The sequence below is a fragment of the Adiantum capillus-veneris genome, chromosome 25 (genome assembly GCF_014529385.1).
Source record: "Adiantum capillus-veneris isolate H3 chromosome 25, ASM1452938v2, whole genome shotgun sequence".
In the NCBI taxonomy this organism is placed as follows: Eukaryota; Viridiplantae; Streptophyta; class Polypodiopsida; order Polypodiales; family Pteridaceae; genus Adiantum; species Adiantum capillus-veneris.
Genome location: NC_140955.1, coordinates 106,999,687 through 107,008,556, shown reverse-complemented (window position 1 = coordinate 107,008,556; position 8,870 = coordinate 106,999,687).

Sequence of the window (8,870 nt, the reverse complement as noted above, 5' to 3'; positions counted from 1 at the left end):
TATTGAATTGGATTTGGGGATCAACATTCTTTGAGCTTTAAAATTTGTAACTTCTCTTCCTCCTTGGCATGGTCTTGGATAGCTTGAGCAATTTGCTTCCGTTTCGTTGCTTGATGAATCTTGTTTAGCATGTCAGTAGTCAACGATAAATGATATCTCTTTAATTTGTAACCATTGAACTTGTTAGGCATCTCCTCTCCCTCTAATGTCATGACTTTTATGGCTCCACTAGGTGATATATCATTGATCATAAATGGGCCATTACCTCGCCTTTTCAATTTCTTAGAGAGGTGCTTCAATGTAAAGACTAATACATAGTCCCCCTTTTGAAACTACTTGTTTATCACGTGCTAATCATGGAACTCTTTCATCTATTGTTTTTGTGCATAGATGGTAGGAACAACTTTCAATCCCAATTCATCTAGTCTTGTTAGTTGGAAAACACTGCTAAAAAATTCATGTACAATTCTTCCTACAATTTTGGCTACTTGTAGTGTGGAAAGCAAGAATTCTATGGGAAATATGGCATCAATCTTAAACACCAAATCACAGGGTGTTGTCCCAAGTTTCATTTTGTATTTTACCCGATATGCCCAAAGAGCTGAATGTAACTTTTGCTCCCAGTCTTCTGGCAATTCATCTACTATTTTTGTCAATACTGTACATAGAACTTTGTTTGTGCTCTCTGCTTGTTTGTTTGTTTGTTTGAGGGTGATATGTCATTGATTTTCAATGAAGCACCATGAACTCTGTCAACAAGAATTCAATCATGTTGTTTATAAGGTGAATCCCTTGATTGCTCACCATCTCAATCGGTAGCCCATATCTGGTGAAGATATTCTCATACAAGAACAACGTTGTCATTCTTGCATTGTTTTTTTGCGCTGCTTTGGCCTCCACCTACTTGGTTAGATAATATGTGGACACTATGATAGATTGAGCATGTGTCCTATAGGCAAGTGGTGACATAGGTCCAACAAAGTCTAGCCCCCACTTGGAAAAAGCCCTTGCTCCCATCATAGGTCATAATGGCAAATAGTATAATGAACCATCAAACAATTTGTCTTGAATTGCATGGCTTATTCATTAAGTATAATAGTGCTTGATGATCCACAAAGAATACAAATTTATTGGCGAGAGGGTAGTGTCTGAACATTTTCACAGCATAGAGCATTCCCAATCCTTCTCTTTTCGTGTTCATATAAATTATTTTCACACTATTAAGCTATCGGTTAGAGTAACAGATGGAAAAATACGTGTTGTTCTCTCTAGGATATTCTAGGATGCATCTAATCGTGTATGCCGATGCATCAACGTGGACATGAAATATCTTATCCCAATCAAGAGCTTTTAGAATTGGAGCAAAAATCAATCTTTATTTTAATTGTTAAAATGTTTCCCCACATGCTTTGGTCCACTCAAAATTTGTGATAAGAGCATAGAGAGATTTTGCAATGATGGCGTACATGTAGATAAACCTTCTATAGTAACCACAATCATTCATAAAGGCTTGTACCTCTCTAACTTTTTGGGTCTTGAAAGAGAAAATATGACTTGTATCTTCTCAAGATCTATAGAAATGCCATCTTTGGACACTATGTGCCCCAAAAACTTACCTTGTCTTACCATGAAGACACATTTCTCAGGATATCAGCAAATACAATAAGTCCTACACTTCTCAAAGATCTTTTTTAGATGCTCTATGTGCTCATTTCTCAAGAGAGAATGCACACATGTCAATTTCTAAGAATTTTCTTAGATACTCTTTGAATGCATGACTCATCAACCTCTAGAATGTGGCACGTGCATTTGTAAGTCATATGGCATCACTTAATAAGAAAATATGTGCCACCAAAAGTTCATCTTGTGCTGATCCTCTGGCTTTATGGCAAGATGGTTATAGCTTGAAAATCCATCAAGAAAGCTGTAAGCTTTCTTTTCTCAAACTCTCTTGATCACATGATCTACAATAGGTAAGGAATAGCTATCTCTAATTGTGGCAGCATTTACTTGTTTGAGATTTACACAAACTTGTAATTTTTACGTTCTTCATGTGTACTACCACAATGGGTGACACCCAATATGTGTGTTTGATCTCATAGATAAACTTCGCTTCTTTAAGCTTGTCTATCTCTTCTTTAATGTTTTTGGAAAATGTTTCATTGTATGTATATGGACATTGTCTGTGAGATTTAGCATCACTCGTAAGGGGTATTGTATGTTGGGAAATTCTCAAATCAACTCCCTTAAGGTCTTTGTATGACCATTTAAACACATCTATGATACTGCTTGAGAGTAGCTACTAGAAATTGCTCTTCCTCTTTGATGAGGTCCATGGCTTTATAAGCCAATTTTGGTTCTTCTCCTCGTTCAGCCAGGTCTATCAACTTAGCATTCTTAGGCATAAGGTGTTCCTTGTTCTTTCAATTCTCTCATTGGCTGCTGGGCCACAATTCTCTATCATGTATGGTCTACTTTTTATAGTGACAAGGGGTGTCAAATTTTTCGCTGTTCGACCCATGTTTACTCTCCATTTTCATTATCCAAACTTCTTTCAGGGTTTTGTTGTAGTTGCCGATAATTACATTTCCATTCAATTTGGAAATTTTAGGTGTTGTTTCAATTGTGTTTTTGGGTTTGCCTTTGCTTCTTTTCTTTGGATTTGTCTTCATAGAAGTTGGTTTCACTAGTTTTTATGGTATCTTGTCCTTGACACAATTGTCTGCTCCAATGAGCATCAGATACTATGTTTTGCTCAACAATCAAGGCATCCTTTTGCACTTGTTTGGCTCAATATCTCTATTGAATTCTTGGTTTTTGATTAGGAACATCATAGAAGAGAGCCTTGTGATATATGGGTTTATCCTTGTTGCCATAGCTACTCGATAGCATCCTTAGCATCAGTCTCTAACTCTACATCAAAATTATCTTCATTTTTGTCGCTGATATCACAAATGGAAACCTGTCCACTATTCATTTGCAATCAATCGTCTCTTGAGTTTCCGTCATCTTAGTTTCTACTTCAGGTTCCAATATAGCATTCAGCATTTGGAAGGGCAATTAGGGCTTGAGTAGTCTCTATGATCTATCTGCACATTTCCAATCTTCTCATTTCAATTGTTGGATGCAGATAAGTTAGCCATCTTTGATCTAAACTCTGGTTGTTCTTCAGTCTTGCCTCATAAGCTTGTAAACAGAGCATCTAATAAATCCAGTACTTTTTAAACCAAGAGTGAACCACCTGACAAAGTTTTGCTTGGCTTTGCTCCCTCAACCTTTCTTTTGGTTTTTTTTTTCATGTTTGAGTTGCTCTTTGGTTTGTTGCAGCTCTGTCTCCAAGGCCATCTTTTCCCTTAGCCTCTTTGCTTTCATTTTGTCTCTTTTCACTTTCCAATATTTTATTTGAGCCCTAACAATCAAACTCTCAAACTCATTTTGTTCTAGAAGTTTTGTATTTTTCTCTACTAATATGTTTCTTGTAGCTTCTAGAACCTGAGCTTTGGTCACCACATTGACAAGAACTATTGGTTTAGTTTTAGATCCAGTCAAATATGATAAAACCCCTATGCAACTCATCATCGCTTTCCCTTTGTTTTTCGGATTTTTGGGGCAACGTGGTACCAAGTGATCTATTGCACAACCCTCACAAAACCCAAATATCTTATTTGCTTGCCTTTATGTGGACAGACCCGTGCCCAATGGTTACCTCCATATTGATAGCAAGGACCCTCTAGTGAGTGGCTAGAGGTCCATAAGTCCTTTCCCTCACATATTTTTAGTTGTAAAAAAACTCATTCATCTCATGGTTGGTGTATTTTCTCTCAATTATGCACCACTTCATCGCTTGAGGTACATTTTCTACTTGTGGCAGTTGTTGTTGCATATTCGATTTTTGTTCATAGGTCTAGTTCATCCTTTGGATCACTTCCTTGACCACTTGATCTACATTTGGTGTGATTGAAGTGGGGGCACTACATTTTTTTGATGGCTCACTGATGGTTGAAGAGGCACTGTTGGTAGTGGTGTAAGTGTCTTCTGATACATTTTTGTAAGTTTTACAATTTTCAACTAGATACAATGCTTCTCTAGTGACCCGCTCAAATGTGGTACACATCTTTAAGTGCAAATTCTTCTTGAGATTTTTGTTTTTCAAGATCTCTATAAAGAGAAATGACAATCACTCATCTTGTGGCAATTTTGTTGAGGACATCTCTCAATATATTTCTTGAAGCAAAATGAACCTTCTTTCACCTTTTTGTTTTCTTTTTGCTTTAAGGTGTAGATTTGGGAAATTGTATTGTTCTTGATTCCCATTTTTTTAGAGTTCCTTTGCAAACTCTCTCACAAGATGCTTGATTTTTGGAAAGTCTCTACCATACTCATCTAGCATAATCACGTGAGTATTTTTAACTTCTTCATATGTGAAAACATACAAGCATTTTTGCTCTGATAACTTCCCAATGTTGGGATCTTCACACTTATATGAGAGCATTTTCTCTCCATTTTTGTACGTGTACAAACCCACATGTATATTATTTGTGTTGATTCCAGTTGCCATATTCACGCGCTTGAGCTTGCATTTGCAATGTCTATCTTTGGTGGCTTGGTTACCGGTTTGACATCAACCTTATCCTTGGTGCATATCAATCACCACTTGTCCACAATATAGGGATTTTGCAAAAATAAGTACATGGTACTCGTCATTGAAGTATGAATCACCATTGTAGTCCACCACAGTCACTATGTCCTTGAGCTCAGTAGGTATTTCTTCTAACTTCTGACAATAGTGATCCATACCGTCTTTGTAAATTTTTGCACCTTGTTCATTTTCAAATTAATATTTTAAGTGCAATAGTTTCACATTTGGTGTGGTTTGAGATGGTCTTGCTCCCATGTTAGTTCCCTCTTTGAAACTCACACTCTTGAACCTTTCAACCATGTAGGTATAAGATCTTTCTGAAGAAGTATCAAAAATATATTCTTCTAGAATGGGCTCTAAGGTTGGCAATGACACTTGATTAACACTCTCTTTAGTCAAATTGTGACTAACCTGATCTACTACAACAGGGTTTCTAATTTGATATGGTCTATCTGATTGCAAATACATCAAAAAAACAATATTGCAAAACCCTGACTTGTTACCTTAGTTGATACATTCAAATCTTTTGATTGAAAGCAATTTGAGCCACACACTCTAGATCTTGCAATCTATACAAAAAACACTTGGTGGCTATGATTTTGCTTGCAAAATCCACAAATTATTTTTGAAGAGACCACTATGATCCTTGTAACTAGCTATAGCTATGGTACAAGTCTGATCTCAATCTATGACAAAGAAACATGGTTCACGATCCATGTACCTTTATGTCAGAATTTGATAAAAAAATTTGGTACACAACTTTCCCTTAGTCTACTCATTTAAGCGATGTGATTTTTGGGTGATTTGGATCAGTTTAGGTCATCCAAAAGTCAAAATCCTAGGTCTACTTGGCGATTTTTGGACTTGAATTACTTTTGCCCACTTTTGACCTAATTTTTGTTTTTTTTTTTGGCTATCTTGTTTTGGAAGTTTTGATTGTAATGTTCTTTGCTACAGCCTGGTATGGTCTCTATCCAAAAAATTAGAGAAGATACATGGATCACAATCCATGTTCCATTTTATATGGACCCCAAATTTGGCTTGTTGGTTAATTGTGGTGTCAGTAGTCTACTCCCAAAACGTTTTTGGATTTGGCCAAAATTTTTGCCAATTAAAAGCAAAGTTTTTTGTGTCTGCTCAGTGGTTTTGGTTGGTTTTTTATGTTTTTAATAATTTGACCAGCTTTTTGTAATTTCTTTCTATTGTGCCTTTTGAAAAGTTGTTTCAAATGGTATCAAATCTCAGCCTCAAATGTCTAAAAGGTACATGGATTGTGATCCATGCAATTTAACATGAAATTTGGTTAGTTGGTTCTCTATGCCTTGTAGAGGTCAACTCCCAACCTTTTTTGAATTTGGATCACTAAAAGTTAGAAAACGCCAAATTTTGATCAATTTTCCAAGCTTTTGAAGTTTTTATCCAATTTCTTGATTTTGAACGTGTTTTTGTTACCACATACATGTAGTAGTGATGTGTGTGAACACACTTAGGACTGTTGGATCATTTTTTCCCTCACTAGGAGGTTTTTTTTCCCGTGCATTGTATATACGCCCATCACTCTAGGGCTATCCATCTTTCCATTGCACACTCTCTATTGTGTGCCTTGAGATTCCTTCATCTTCTCCAAGATGTGTGTGTTTTCCTGCAACCCTAATTCCAAAAATTGGTATTAGAGCAGGTTGCGTCCTCTTGAGCTTAGCCGCCTGTAGTCCCAGCACATGCCTGCTCACCTTCTCCGATTTTTATGAGCTTTGGCAAGCATTTGCAGGTCAACAAATTTTTGGAAAGGCTCAAAAAGCTTGGTCTGCTCAGAATTTTGATTTGGGCTCATTTCGGCCTCCATTTCCACTACAAGCAGTACTGTGGAGGCTATTTTTTCATTTTGTGCAAAAATTTTGTCAGTGTTTTCTTTTGCATAACTGGTCATGTACAATATACTACAGTTTGTGCTATATAATACGTGTTGTTCCCAATCTGTTTCTCCTCTTTTCGGGCAGTTCTCAATCAGGTGCAACATTTGCCATCGTTGACAACAACACATTTGTGTTCAAGATGTTTGATATTGAGGATAGGTTGGATGGGGAGAATTACCCTATGTGGACTAATATGATGCAACATGTTCTTGTGTGAAAGGGTGTTTGGAACATTGTGCAAGGCATTGATGTACGTCCTTGTTCTGAGGATACAGGCGATGTTGAGGATGTTGCAGGTCTTGCTATTGTTAGAGTTGCTTTGCCTACGGTAGACAAGCTCGTTGGGATGTAAAAGATGCACAGGCTCATGCACTGATTGTGTTGTCTATGAAGTGTACTATTACTCCTCACATTTGTTCAGAAAAATCTACAAAACAGGCTTGTGATATTCTTGCTAATCTTTATGCAAGTCGCAATGAGGAAAAAATTGCATTGCTGCGTAAAGAGCTGGAGTCCAAGATTATGCATGAGGAAGATGACAAGGACACTTTCCTTGTTGGTGTCAAGGATATCAATGAGCAAATTATTTTTGCAAGTGAAATCATTTCAGATAGTTTTCTTGTGCAGACTGTTCTTGATGCCTTGCTAGATTCTGACCAAACTTTTGGTAGTACTTGGAGACTTATGACCCAAGGAAATCCCGAAGTTGTCAAGTTTGATGCATTGTGCACATTGTTGTTACAAGAGTCACTTTCCAAAAAAATAGGACTAGGCAGCATGCAATTGAACATGCCTTTATTGCTGCTCAAAGAAAAGGTGTTAACAACAATATAGCCACTTCTCATGGTTCTTCTACGAGTGGTACATCACCTGTTCCTAATGTTTTTTCTAGCAATGATTCGTCTGGGAATTTTGGGGATAAGCGAAAAAAGAAGGTGCATTGCCATTATCGTAAAGCTAATGATCAGTTGATCAAGCAGTGTCCTAAGTTGAAGGCCAAATATGCTAAGAAGAAAGAGGTTGGTTCCACTATGAATGCTGGTTCCACTACAAATGCATGTATTGTTGAGTCTTTTGCCAAAGGAGACTGTGATGCTGATGTTGATGCGGAATGGGATTTTAGTGGTGCAAATTATACCTAGAATCCTCTTGTCCATGATGCATGCATGTCAATTGTTGCAGATTCACATGTGTGGTATTTTGACAATGGTGCTACAAAGCACATTACCTCATATCATGATTTTTTCACCTCTCTTGAGTCTGTTTCTCATGGGAATTCAGTTACTAGTGCCAACAATGCCTCTTACCTGGTTCAGGGAGTTGGGAAGATTGTGCTTACTTCTACAAAAGGTAGTTCTTTCACACTTGTTATGCACTTTATGTACATGGGATAAAAAAGAATCTTTTGTCTATATCCGCACTTGCTAGACTTGGTCTTGTAGTCAAATTTGTGGATGACAGACGTACAATACATGATCTCAGTTTTGGTGAAATTATTGCATCTGGCATTTTATGTTGTGGGCTGTTTAAGCTCACTTTGTATAACAAGTGTAGGCAAAATATTGGAAATGCAGTTGTGGATTCAAAGGCTATTTCAACGTAAAACTTTGGCATACACAGTTTGGTCATCTGAATTTTTCCAGTTTGCTGCGTTTGTAGAAATTTAATTTGGTTGCTTCTTTACTGCCTCTTGAAGCACCTGTCAAACATGTCTATGAAGGCTGTATTTTGGGTAAGATGCAGCGTTCTAAGTTTCCAAAGGATGGTTCAGTTAGGGCCACATGTAGGTTGCAACTTGGCATAATGATGTTTGTGGGCCCATGCAAACTCCGTCCTTGGGAAATTACCTTTACTTCGTGACCTTTATTGATGATTACTCCAGGCATGCATGGGTATATCTGCTTCAAGCAATTACCAAAGTATTTATGTGCTTCAAACATTTTTTGGCTATGGCTGAAAATGTCTCAAAATGTACTATGGGCACCCTCCATTTCAATCGAGGGGGGCAGTATATGTCTCATGAAATTAATGCATTTCTGGCTAGTCATGGGATAAAACACCAATGTACAGTGCCAAAGACGCCTCAGCAAAATGGTGTTATTGAGAGGAAAAACAGGTCATTTACAAAAATGGCACGATGTACTTAACAGGTGTCCTACGAAATCTTTGCAATCTATTACTCCATATGAAGTATGGCATGATAGAAAGACTTCTATTGAGCACATGCGTGTTTTTGGCTATTTGGCATATGCTTTGATGCCACAAACACAACGTATAAAATTGAATGATAAGCCTGTCAAATGTATTTTTGTTGGTTA